At 43.3% G+C, this 14,286-nt stretch overlaps 1 long non-coding RNA gene across 1 annotated transcript in view; it reads right to left on the reverse strand.

Annotated features, from left to right (window-relative positions):
- Positions 1-14,286, reverse strand: part of LOC144314319 (uncharacterized) — a 15,749-nt gene continuing 1,463 nt past the window's right edge. Inside the window, exons 2-3 of the long non-coding RNA XR_013380126.1 lie at positions 12,441-12,607; positions 1-592 (exon numbers count right to left, since the gene is read on the reverse strand). This is a non-coding gene — a long non-coding RNA (uncharacterized LOC144314319). The remainder of the gene's footprint in view (positions 593-12,440; positions 12,608-14,286) is intronic.

The raw sequence follows: 14,286 nt of genomic DNA on the forward strand, positions 1-14,286 counted from the left end.
TCCCTCGCGCTGATGCTCGCGCCTGACCTCCCATAAAGACCCTGGCGATCACACTGGGCCCATCCTGATAGTCCAGAGGGATCTCCCTGTCTCAAGACCCTTAACTTAGCCGTGTCTGCAACCCCCCTTCAACCGTGGAAAGCGCTGTATTCCAGGGCCCCGACGTGGCCGCCCTTGGTGAGGAGACCCATGTTTTGAAGGAGGAGGAGGCAAGAGCCTGGGGGAGACTTTTTAACTCGTACTTTAAACTTTTGTACCACGTGCACATATAATCTAATCAAAGTAAATATAATTTCACCAGATGATCAAGGTCAACGTCAACAGTGATAAGTCACATTGACAGTATATACCCTTGACATGTTGTGCCCTTGAATGGCACTTCTGGCCTTCCTCCCCAAAATGCATTCGTCTGATTCTCATTGTGAGAAAAATATTAGACACATCCCAACGGAAGTACATTCTGCAGAATACTGGACCAGCGCTCCTCAAAACTCTCAAAGTCCTCAGAAACAAGGAATGTCTGAGAAACTGTCACAGCCAAGTCTTAGGAGTGACTTCGCCAGGAAATTCAGTGTGCTATCCCGACGGTATTCTGGAACAGAAAAGGGACAGTAGCAAAACACTGATGAAATCTGAGTGAAGTACAGACTTTAATTATAATCTCTCAATATTGGCTCATTGTGACACATACACCCTACCAATGTAGGATGTTAATAATAGAAGAATGCCTTATAAGTGAACTGTCTGTACCCTGCAATATTTCTGTTTAATCTAAAACTATCCTAAATTTTTAAAGATTCTTAATTCAATTTCAGTCTATACGTTAACAAATACATAAATATAAAAATACATAACTACTTGTTTATACATTTGTACTGTATATAACTAACATTTAAAATATATATAATGTGCCTATTAATGTATTAATTTTTATTATATAATTTATACATTAATATTTAATAGACACATTATACTCTTGTGTCTATTAAATAAATAATTATATACATGTCTATTAAAGTCTCGGAGGCTATAGAAACATGAGCAACTGTGATTATCTCTGGCTGGTGTCATTTATTATGATTCTTTTTCTCTTTGGTTACTTGCTTTTGATACTTGGATAATGAGCATGGATTACTTGGGTACTTCTTTTTAAATGAAAAAATGGCCAGGAAAAGTTAGGAAAGACTTTGAAAAAGGCAAAAAAAAAAAAAAAATCCTGAATGTTCTGTCTCTGGAATATTAGCTATTATCTGCAGCCGTGGTACCTAATACAGTAACCACTAACCACTTGTAGCTATGGAGCACTTGAAATGTGACTGGTCGGAACTGAGATATGCCATTTATAAAAGAATGTAAAATATCTCATTAGTAATTTTTATATTGATCACATGTTTAAATGATCATATTTTTAACATATTTTATATTTTTAATACCCTTTAAAATTTGGGCGCCTGGGTGGCTCAGTCAGTTAAGCATCTGCCTTTGGCTCAGGTCATGATCGCAGGGTCCTGGGATGGAGCTCCACATCGGGCTCCCTGCTCAGTGGGGAGCCTGCTTCTCCCGCTCCCACTACTCTTCTTGTGTGTGCTTGCTTGCTCTCTCTGTCAAATAAATTAAAAATCTTTTTAAAAAATTCTATTTTTATTTTTTTAAAGAACTGCCATACTTTTGTATGTGTTGTTTCCACAACACGATTTTTTTTACATTTTAATTTAAAAATTTATCCTTTAACAAAATGTACTCAACATCCAGGGAGAAGATAGAAAGATTGGTTTTTTTGTTTTGTTTTTAGAAGGATTGTTTATCTATAGATGGGTACTACTATAGCATCCACAGACTAGAATATATAATTCGCATGTGCCAATTTCCTGTTGGGCAAAAGAAGGGGAAAAAAAATTCTGGGGATGATGGAGATGGTGAAGCCTAGTGTCCTCAAGAAGAGGTCTCAGGAATGGTCCTGGAACTGTGGGCATGGTTAGGAAGGATGGCGTGATGGGGGCAGCTCCCAATAGCAGGGCCCAGGGCCAGAGTCGGGAGAGGGACAGTGTGGCTGGAGCTGGATCTCGCACTTTGGGAAAGAGGCTGAAGAAGGTTGGCAGTTTTTCATCCCCCTGGTAGCTTCTCTTATGATGCCCCCTCCAGGAAACCTTCTCTGATATTCCTCTCCCTTACCTAGGTTTTTTGCCTCCTCTGTGTTCCCACAAGCTCCAGGGCCAACCCCTCACAGCAACTGGAAAAGCCTGTCTAGGTATGTGTCCCTTCCCTGTTTCTAAAACTGAGCTCTTCAAAAGGGCAGAGATTGGCAGCAGCTCTTCCTGTCCATGGGTTCTGTCCCCGTGCTTTAATAAAACCATCATTTTACACCAAAAAAAAACACCCACAAACAAACCAAAAAACAAAAGGACAGAGGCTGCAAGAGTCTTCTTTGCCACTGAATCCCTAGGGCCTAGCACACAAAAACGTGGAGAAGGACATAAAGGAGCACAGGTTAAATAATGAATGAATGAGACACCAAGGTAGGAGTGTGCCCAGGCAGGAAGTCCTGGACATACCACCCCAGACCTTCTTGTGCAGCTGGCACCTGGCCAGGATGGGGTCAGTCCATGTGAGCCCTGGCCTGGCCACATGTCTCAGGCCTATGAGCTGTGGATGTATCAATGAATAATTAATCCTAATGCCCTTTCTCTGGAGCTCTGGATCTCCCACCCCAAACAACCTCTGTCCCAGTCCCAGCAGGCAGAGGGCCCAGGTAGGGAAAATAATCAGATCTTTGCCTCCTTCTGAGCTGGAGGTAACCGGCCCAGAGGCTGGCAGGGCCCCGCCAGCTCCCCACCCACTCTGTGCTGGTCTTGGCTGTGTCTCAACACAGAGACATGCACACAAAGTCCATCAGCCCCAACTACTCAGCATCCTGACGTCTGCCCTTTGCTCCTATATCGTCCACCTAGAATGCTCCCTTCTCAAACTGCTCTTCTCAGGGCTCTGTTCAAATGGCACCTCCTCCCTGAAGACCTCACATCTTTTCTCTATACCAGGAAGTTCAAGCATGGTGGCATTTCATAGAAATGGGTGTTTGCCTAGAATTCGTGGAGTCCGGGCAGCCCGGGTAGCTCAGCGGTTTAGTGCCACCTTCGGCCCAGGGCTGATTCTGGAGACCCGGGGATCGAGTCCCACATCTGGCTCCCTGCATGGAACCTGCTTCTCTCTCTGCCTCTCTCTCTGTGTGTGTCTCTCATGAATAAATAAAATCTTAAAAAAAAAAAAAAAAAAGAATTTGTGGAGTCCCCCACAGCTGTTGGCCTTCATGCCTTGACTGCATACCCCAGTCCCAGCCTGCTCCTTGGATGTCCCCAGAGGGGTGAGGTGAGGAGAATGCGCAGTGATGACAGGAGCCACCTAGCCCCTGGCCACATTGGCCTACTGTGCAGCTTGAGATAATCCCTGTCCCTCTCTGCAAGGACAGATGCCCCAATGGTGACAAGAAAGAGACGGGATTACTGGGCTTCCCAAACTTCAGGCACTTATTACCCTATTTTACCCAATCTGAGTTCCAATGGTACATGTTAACAAAGAAGTTAATTAGAATAAAACACATATAAGACTTACGTATAACACTGCTTGCTATGCAGCCATCACCACATTCCATCTTCAAAACTTTTTTCATCTTCCCCAAGTGAAACTTTGTCCCCATTAAACACTAATTCCCTGTCATCTCTCTTTTTTTTTTTTTTTTTTTTTTTTTTTTTTGCTTTTTTAAGACTTTATTTATTCATGAAAGACAGAGAGAGAGGCAGAGACGTAGGCAGAGGGAGAAGCAGGCTCCCCGCGGGGAGCCCGATGCGGGACTCGATCCCAGGACCCCAGGATCAGGACCGGAGCTGAAGGCAGACGCTCAGCCACTGAGCCACCCAGGTGCCCCTCTGTCCTCCCTGTCTGCGGCCCTTCACAATCACTGTTCCACTTTATGTTCCTAGGAGTCTGACTTCTCTTGGTATCTCCTATAAGTAGAATCACACACCCAGTATTTGTGTCCTTGTGACTGGCTTGTTTCACTTAGGATGAGGTCCTCACAGTTCATGCTATAACATGGACCAGAATGTTATTCCCTTTTCAGGCAGAATGATAGTCCACTGTATGGATATACCACATGGTTGGATATCCATCCATTGGTGGACACTTGGGTCCTTCTACCTTTCCACCATTGTGAATATTGCTGTGATGAACAGGGGTGTACAAATATCTCTTTGAGATCCTGCTTTCAGTTCTTTGGGATGTATGCCCACAAGTGGAATTGCTGGATCATATGGTAATTCTATTTTTAATTTTTTGGGAGACTGCCATAATGTTTTTCCACAACAGCTGCATCAGTTTACACTCCTACCACCAATGCACAATGGTTCCAGTTTCTTCACATCTACCCAACCCTTCTTATTTTGTGTGTGTGTGTTTTATTTAAAGATTTTATTTATTTATTCATGAGAGACACACAGAGACAGAGGCAGAGACACAGGCGGAGGGAGAAGCAGACTCCATGCAGGAAGCCCGATGCAGAACTCGATCCCAGGACCTTGTGATCAAGACTTGAGCCAAAGGCAGATACTCAACTACTGAGCTACCCAGGTCCCCCTTATTTTCTGTTTTGACTATTTGTTTGGGGTTTTTTAATAGCAGCCATCCCAATGAATGTGAGGTGATATCTCATTGAGGTTTTGATTTGCATTTCCTTAATGATTAGTGGTGTTGAGCATCCTTTCATGTGCTTGTTAGCTGTGTGTATATCTTATTTAGAGAAATGTCTATCCAAGTCTTTTGCCCATTTTTTTTTCACTTTGTTCTTGTGATTGAATTGTGTGCGTGTGTGTGTGGGGGGGGTCTTTGCATATTCTGTAAATTAATCTCTTGAATCAGATATATGATTGGCAAATATTTCCCCCAATCCATAGGTCACTATTTCACATATTGTGTCCTTTCATGCACAGAAAATTTAATTTTGATATTGTCCAATTTATTTACTTTTATTTTTGTTGCCCGTGCTTTTGCTGTCATACCCTAGAAATCATTGCCAAATCCAATGTCATGAAGATTTTTTTTTCCCGTGTTTTCTTCCAAGAATTTTATAGTTTTAGACTTAATGTTCAGGTCCTTGTTTTGTTGCTTTTTTAAAAAAATGTTAATTTATTCTCAGTAATTCCTACACCTAATGTGGGGCTTGAACTCACAACCCCATCAATGTTCCTCTGATTAAGCAGGCCAGTCTTGGAGTTAATTTTCATATATGGTGTTGTAAGGCAGGGTCCAACTTCATTTTTTTTGCATGTGGACATCCTGTTTTCCCAGGACCCTGTTTTGAAAGACTGCCCTTTCCCTAGTGAATGGTCTTGACACCCTTGGTGAAACCATTTGACCATACATACAACAGTTATGTGCACTTTTTCTTTTTTAAGATTTTATTTATTTATTTGACAGAGAGAGAGAGCACAAGCGGGGGGAGCAGCAGAGACAGAGGGGGAAGCAGGCTCCCCACTGAGCAGGGAGTAGGACGCGGGGCTTGATCTCAGGACCCAGGGATCATGACCTGAGATGGAAGACTTGACACTCAATTGACTGAGCCACCCAGGAGCCCCAGGTTGTGTGCACTTTTTAAAAATTAAATATTTTCTTGGACTGGCCTCATTTTCAATACTGTGATAAATGTGTTTTTGAGAAGAATCTTATAACATGGCTATCATAGCAAACCTGCATCATTACCCATAAATAGAAGAAGGTCACAGTAAAAATAAGCACAATGGGAACAAACCACTGCCATTAAATTCTAGCCAGAACCTTTGCTCACTAAGAAGAGGTGAACAGCATTAGATGTTAAAGACATAACAGCATCAAAGGAGGCTTTCTCATTGGCATAATCAGATCAAAAACAAAAGTGAAAACAAAGTGCTTGTAATGAAGTATTTGAAGTTATTTCAAGGGGCGCATGGGTGGCTCAGTAGTTGAGCACCTGCCTTTGGCTTGGGTTATGATCCTGGGGTCCTGGGACTGAGTCCCTGTGTGGAACCTACTTCTCCCTCTGCCTATATATCTCCCTCGCTCTGTGTCTCTCATGAAAAAATAAATAAAATAAAATAAAATAAAATAAAATAAAAAAGAAATCTTAAGTTATTTGATCAAAAATGACCTCACATTCTGCCCAAAGGGCTTTTCTGGGGGGACGTGCACTGCCCTCAGATCCTAAAGGGGGCGTTCTTGACAGTGCCCCCCATTCCCCAAGCCTCTGCCACCACTAGCCCGTACCCTCTGGGGTGGGGACTGTGAAGCCCCTACTGAATGCTGCTCTGGTCTCTACCTCTTGCTGGGGCTGGATGGGGCTGGATGGGGCTGGATGGGGCGAGAGAAGGTAGGAAGTGGCAGAAGCAGCCGGCCAGGCTAGAAACGTAGGGAGACACTCAGGCAGGCCTGCCTCCCAGGATCCCTGCTGGGGATGAGAAGCTGTAGACATTGATTCTAGTTCTGCTGATGTCTCTAATTCAGCTGGTGTCCATCCTGGGCAAGTTCCTGCCCTTTCTCCAGCTTGTGTACTCATCCATAAAACCAATGATGAGCAGCCACTTTGGCAACATGGCGTGGCCACTCTGGAACACAGTTTTGCAGTGTCACTGCTATACATACCCTATGCTCCAACAATTCTACTTCTAGGTATTTACCCAAGAGAAATGAAATCATAGGTTTGTACCCAAAAAAGCTGCATGCAAATGTTCATAGGTGTTTTTTAATTCATAGCTGCCCAAACTGGAAAGAACCCAAATGTCCATCAAGTAGTGAATGGATAAAGATATTGTGGTGTATCAGGACAACAGAATACATTCAGCATTAAAAAGAAACAATCTACTTAACCAATGCTCCACAACATAGATGAATTTCAAAAGCTTTATGTTACATAAAAGAGCTTTTCACAAAGGACTACTGTATCATTTTCCTCTTGCTGCTGTAACGAATTATCACAAACTTAGTGGCTTAAAAAAATCCATAAATTTATTCTTTTTTTTATTTTAAAAAATGTGTTTTATTACGGTTCTGGAGTCCAAAAGGAGTCTTAAGGTTCTAAATCAAGTGTCAGCAGGACTAGTTGCTTCTGGAGGTTGCAAGGAGAATCCATCCCTTGCCCCTTGTATTCTTAAAGGCTACCTACCAGCTGTCCTGGGCTTCTGGCTGCATCATAGTGATTGATCTTTCTTTCCACACTCACATTGCCTTCTCTTCTACTGTCATCAAATCTCTCATCTCCCTCTTCCTCTTCCTCCTCCTCCTTTTGTTTTCTTTAAATAATCTCTACACACAAGGTGAGACTTGAACTCAGGACCTGGAATATCAAGACTCACATGCTTCACAGAGTGAAGGCACAGAGTGAGGCACCCTGACCTTCTTGTAAGGACACAGGGATTGCATTTAGCACCCACCCAGATAATCTATGATAATCTCATCTCAAGATCCTTTATTTTATTTTTTTAAGATTTCATTCATTTATTCATGAAAGACACAGAAAGGGAGAGAGGCAGGGACACAGGCAGAGGGAGAAGCAGGCTCCATGCAAGGAGCCCAATGTGGGACTCAATCCCAGGACTCCAGGATCACGCCCTGGGCTGAAGGCAAGCGCCAAACCGCTGAACCACCTAGGGATGTCCCCAAGATCCTTTAATAACACCTGCAGAATCCCTTTTTGCTATAAAAAGGTAATGTTCAGGGGCTCCTGGCCAGCTCAGTCAGTAGAGCAAGTGACTCTTATTCTCAGGGTCCTGAGTTCAGGCTCTACATTGGGCGTGGGGCCTACTTAAAAAAGAAAATGACATAAATAAACAAACTAATAAATGTAACATCCACAATTTCTGGGGATCAGGATCACACATCCTGGCAGGAGAGGCATTATTCAACCTGCCACAAGTTTATAATGTAAGACTTCATTTATATGACATTCTAGAAGAGGCAAAGCAGTAACAAAACATATCAGTGGTTGTCTGGGGCCAGGGTGGAGGTCACAAAAGCACTCTCTGGGGTGATCTAAATACTTTAATCTTGGTGGAGTTCACAGAAAGTGTTGCAGAGTGGGAAAGAGGAAGCAGGAGAAAACTAGAGCAACATATGAAAGTGACAAACAGTGAGTATGCAAAATATAGAAAGAGCTTCTACCGTTTGAAAACTACAGACAGGGCTGCTGTGTCAGAGGGAGCTAAGTAATCCACAAGACCACTGCCACTTGTGACACAAGGGCTGAGTTTGGGGCATTCCCCAGACCACCCTCAGGTGCAATAATCTGTTGGTTACAAGGACTCACAGAAAGCCATGACAACTGTTATACTCACAGGGACTGCTTTTTACTGCTAAAGGAGATAGATTAAAATATGCCAACGGAAAGGCACAGGGGGCTGATGGAAATGTTCTGGAATTAAATAGTGATGATGGTTCACTACAGTGACCATACTAAAACTGATGACTTGTGTAATTTTTTTTGACTTGTGTAATTTTTTAAAAAGATTTTATTTATTCATTAGAGACAGCAGAGAGAGAGGCAGAGACATAGGCAGAGGGAGAAGCAGGCTCCCTGCGGTGAGCCCAGTGCGGGACTCGATCCCAGGACCCTGGGGTCACAACCTGAGCCAAAGGCAGATGCTCAACCGCTGAGCCACCCAGGCACCCAACTTGTATAATTTTTAAAAGCGTGACTTTAGGTTCCAAACGTGGAGTGTCTGTTGTCCTCCCCACAGAGAATCATGGATTCCATGCATTATTTTCTCAACACTGTTGTGTATACACATGAGTATATACACGGACCAGGTAAATTTGCCACCTTGGTGTCTAGAATCTTTATAGGACCTTCCTTATGTGGCCACAGGCGATTGATTCCCCACATAGCTAATCTGTTTTCAACTTCTCCAAGTGGAGCTAAATGAGCTGATAGCAAGTTCTCTGAACCTAAACCTCGCTGTTAGAATATCTGGTGTGGCCAGATCCCATCTTAAACAAAGACATCTCTCTCAGGCAGGACTTTCCAAAGGTTTACCTCCCAGAAGCTGAGGGCAAAGATCAGACTTCTCTTTGGGCAAATGTAAATTCCCTACTACACAAGGGCAAATGTCTGAAAAAGAAATATGAATGGCCAATGAGCTTAAGGAGAATCTCAGTCCCACTAGCTAAGTATTAGGAAATGCCAGTGGAAACAATGAGACTTTTTTTTTTTTTTTTTTTTTTTTTGCTCATCACATATATTAGAGTTTGGGCAAATAGTTAAGCTCACTCTTAGTGGGCGTCTTTTGGAGTATCTATAAAAGATACGTCTTTGGCAGTATCTATAAAAAACTGCAAATATTCTTCAATCCAGTGGTTCTGCTTTGAACACTGGATCCATAGAAAATCTTACATGTGAGCAAAGATGTGTAAATAAGAAGGCTTGGAGGGATGCCTGGGTGGCTCAGCAGTTGAGCGTCTGCCTTTGGCTCAAGGCCTGATTCTGGGATCCGGGATTGAGTCCCACATTGGGCTCCTTGTGGGGAGACTGCTTCTCCCCCTGCCTATGTCTCTGCTTCTCTCTCTCCGTCTCTCATGAATAAATAAAGTATTAAAAAAAGGAAGGCTTAGATAATATTACTTGTAATGAGATACTATTGGAAATCACCTATCAGTTGAGGGGAAGAGATACGGAATTAGGTAGTAGCTACTCTATCAAATATTACATGACATGTAAAAAGGATGAGGCCAGTCTTCATGTGAAATTGAAATTTCCAAGAAGTTAAGTGGAAGTTTCAGTATATATAGTATAATCTTATCTTTTTGGTTAAAAAAAATTTTTTTTTAAATTATAAACAAAGCAAGTCTCTACATTTCTACATACCATGTGGTAATAAGAGAAGAAAATAATACATAGGCTGGGAGGGACACCTGACTGGCTCACTTAGAAGAGCGAGCACAGACTCTTGATCTTAGGTTTGTGAGTTCGAGCCATTGGGTGTAGAGATTACTTAAAAAATAAAATCTTGGGGCACCTGGGTGGCTCAGTGGTTAAGCGTCTGCCTTCGGCCCAGGGTGTGATCCTGGATTCCCAGGCTCAAGTCACAAGTCGGGCTTCCTGCACGGAGCCTGCTTCTCCCTCTGCCTGTGTCTCTGCCTCTGTTTGTGTGTGTGTGTGTGTGTGTCTCATAAATAAATAAATAAAATTTAATTTAAAAAAAATTTAAATAAAATTTTTTTAAAAAAGGTATTCTAGGATAGTCAAACACTTCTCGATGATCAGCTGGAGGTGAAGGTGATGAGGGAGCAGGAAGCAAGATGAGGACAAAGCAGAAGCTGACACCTGTAACCCCTCTCCCACTCCACTCCATTCCTCCAGGCAACTTCCAACTCTCTTAATGCTTTGCCAGAAGGAAAAACAACCTTTGCTTAGTAATAGTAAAGCTTCCGGCATCTGGAGGGTCTTCTTTAACAAGTGAAAGTCCTTTTGGACACTCCCCTTTTTTCCTTACCTCTCCCACCTCCCAAGTACGGAATCAGCCATTCTTCTTTCTGCCCTCAGGTTCTGTCCCTGTGCTTTATCTATTTATTTATTTTTAAAGATTTTATTTATTTATTCATGAGAGACACAGAGAGAGGCAGAGACACAGGTAGAGGGAGAAGCAGGCTCCATGCAGGGAACCCGATGTGGGACTCCTTTCGGGGACCCCGGGATCACACCCTGAGCAGAAAGACACTCAACCCTTGAGCCACATAGGCGTCCCCACCATGCTTTAATAAAATCATCTTTTTGCACCAAAGAAGTCTCAAGAATTCTTTTTTGGCCTTGAGCTCCAGACCCCACCAACATTCCAAAACTACATCAAAGGTGCAGGTTTGGAGATGTGTGTTTGATGTGCAAAAAAATCAATTAATGAATTTATGCAATTAAAAGTTAAAAAATTGGGGTGCCTGGGTGGCTCAGTCGGTTAAGCATCTGCCTTCGGCTCAGGTCATGATCCCAGGGTCCTGGGATCAAGCCCCACATCAGGCTCTCTGCTCAGTGGGAAGCCTGTTTCTCCCTCTGCAGCTCTCCCTGCTTGTGCTCTCACTCTCTCTCAAATAAACAAAATCTTTAAAAAAAAAAAAAAAAGTTAAAAAATTGAACTAACCTCGTTGCATTGAGCATAGGGCCAGTTGGAAAAGTGTTTAATCAATAGTTGCTGATTATTGGGCAGCCCAGGTGGCTCAGTGGTTTAGCGCCACCTTCAGCCCAGGGCGTGATCTTGGAGACCTAGGATGGAGTCCTGCATCGGGCTCCCTGCATGATGCCTGTTTCTCCCTCTGCCTGTGTCTCTGCCTCTCTCTGTGTCTCTCATGAATAAATAAATAAAAATCTTTTTAAAAAAATAGTTGCTGATTATAATCATTAACCTCCCAGAGTTGGCTTCTGGAAGCTGCTTGTTGGATGATACCCAGAGCAATGTTTATGAGTTTTTAAACATTATAAATCAAAACATATAACTGCCCTCCACAGGCCTTTTTTTGTTTGTTTGTTTGTTTGTTTGTTTGTTTGTTTTAAATACTAATAAAATATGCTCCGTTACCAAGAGTTTAAGAACCAGGTGATCTGGGCCCTGGCTGCCTCTTGAAACTCATCTCTCCCCAATTCCTTTAGCTCATAATCATCTGTCCTTCCTCAAAGACCCCAAAGTCTTTCCTGCCTCAGGGCCTTTGCACATATGGTGGTTTTCTCTGCCTGATTCCTGTTTATCCTTCAGGTCTTTGCTTAAATGTTTACACTTTCCCTGACACCCCCTCACCCCAACCCTCAATTATTCTTTGCCATAGCGTCCTGCTCTTTTCCTGGAGTAATGTTATTACAACCTACTGATTGTAAATACATTTATTTAAATAAATTTTTATTGTAAACAAATCAATTTGTATGTGGGTTTGTATATCTAGACAATCTGTCTCTCCCATCAGACTTCCTAAGGGCAGGGTCTCTGGTTGGATGGCTTGCAGCTCTGTCCCCAGTGCTCAGCACATCTAAGGTACACATTAAACATCTGCTCAGTGTCTGAATCCCCACTGCCTCTCCAGCATGCTCCCATCTTACCCCACGGGAGGGAGGCCCAACACACAGTAGGGTCTTGGCCAGAGTCTTTATAAAACAGAGAAGAGTGGGCAGCCCCAGTGGTTCAGCGGGTTGGCACCGCCTTCAGCCCAGGGTGTGATCCTGGAGACCTGGGATCGAGACCCACATCAGGCTTCCTGCATGGAGACTGCTTCTCCCTCTGCCTGTGTCTCTGCCCCTCTCTCACTCTGTGTGTGTGTGTGTGTGTGTGTGTGTGTCATGAATAAATAAATAAAATCTTTAAAAATAAATAAATAAAATGGAAGAGAACTGAGACAAAGGCATGTGCTGCAGGTGATCTGGGTGGAGATGGAGATGGCTTTGCTCATACCTGGGGGTGGGGAGGCTTGGCCTGAGAAAGGCCTCATCCACCAGGTCTCTATTTCCCCCACCGCATCCCAGAGCTTCTGAGGTGCCAGTGGAAACTCTGGGTGGGCGGCAGGTCCCAGCCTGGAGACAGGTTCTCGTTTTTTCTGACTGGGGGTGAGTTAAGTTGGTCTGGAAGAAAATGTCAAAGTAAAAAACAATGCAGTAACTGATTCTTGCTTGCTGCCATTTGAAAGGAATGAAAGTGGGATTAACCAAAAAAACAAAATCTAAACCAAAACCAAAACACTCTACTGTTTTAGAATCTGTCTGGGAAACAATCATCTTACTGTTTTCTGTGTCATCATAAAATTAAAGGTTTACCCAAGAGCTTTGTTCTGACTTGGGCTTGTGCAGTGTAGAGGCTGGTCTCCGGGTCTGCAGCTACCAAGAAGCATTGCTCCTTTCCTGAGTGCTCACTGCAGGCGGGGTGGGGAGGAGGGTCTCAGATGCCTTGTGGGGGAAGGATCTGAACATCCAGCGGCAGGTAAAGGGCTCAGTCTGATATTTTCCATCAGATATTGGCCATCAGGTCTTGTCACTCTCCTGGTAGAAACCCACCAGGCCTCAGAATAAAATGTTGGCCTCTCCCCTCCATTATTGAGTAGGCTGAATAATAGCCACCCAGAGATATCAGACCCTCTGCCCTGGAATCTGCACACTTTATTGTATAAAGAAAAAAGGGTCTTGGGACGCCCGGGGGGCTCAGCGGTTGAGCACCTGCCCTCAGCCCAGGGCGTGACCCCGGGGTCCTGGATGGAGTCCCGCATCGGTCTCTTTGCGGGAGCCTGCTTCTCCCTCTGTCTGTGTCTCTCATGAAGAAATAAGTAAAATCTTGAAAGAAAGAAAGAAAGAAAGAAAGAAAGAAAGAAAGAAAGAAAGAAAGAAAGAAAGAAAGAAAGAAAGAAAAAAGAAAGAAAAAAGAAAGAAAAGAAAAGAAAGAAAAAAGAAAAGAAAGGAAAGAAAAGAAAAGAAAAGAAAAGAAAAGAAAAAAAGAAAAGAAAAGAGAGAAGGGACTTTGCAGATAAGGTTCTTGTTTTTTTTGTTTGTTTGTTTGTTTTTGTTTTTTAAGGTTTTTATTTATCCAGAACTCCAGGACCACACCCTGGGCCGAAGGCAGGTGCTAAACCGCTGGGCCACCCAGGGATTCCCCCTAAATTAAGGTTCTTGATGTGGGAGGTTATCCTGGATTACTAGGGTTGGATCGTAATCCAAGCACAGGTGTTTTTACAAGGAGGGCTAAGAGAGGTTTGATCTGTACAGAGAGAAAGAGGCAATGTGATCCTTGGGGCAGAGATTGGGGAGATGAGGCCACCACCAGGGACTGGAAGAGCAAGGAACAGATTCTCCTCCGGAGCCTTCACAGGAAGACACGTACTGCTGACACCTTGATTTTGGTTCATGGAAACTGATTTCATTTTTTTGACATCTAGAACTATATGGGAATACATTTTTTGTTTTGTTTTGTTTTTTAGCCACCATGGTCAAGCGGCAGCCACAGAAAACTAATAGGGTCATCTAAATAGTCCTATGGGGGAATGCCTGGGTGGCTCAGTCTGTTGGGTGTCTGCCTCTGGCTGGGGTCATGATCCTGGGGTTCCTGGATCTAGCAGATCCAATGCACATGGGGCTTCCTGCCCAGCAAGGAGTCTGTTTATCCCTCTGCCCCTCACCTCACTTGTGCTCTCTCTATCATGCATTCTCTCTCTCTCTCAAATAAATAATTTTCTTTTTAGAAAACAATTTTAAAAATAATATTAATAAATATCCCTATGGGACATGGTTCCTGACTACCTGTGAATCTCATATTG

The sequence above is a fragment of the Canis aureus genome, chromosome 5 (genome assembly GCF_053574225.1).
Source record: "Canis aureus isolate CA01 chromosome 5, VMU_Caureus_v.1.0, whole genome shotgun sequence".
NCBI classification, from domain to species: domain Eukaryota; kingdom Metazoa; phylum Chordata; class Mammalia; order Carnivora; family Canidae; genus Canis; species Canis aureus.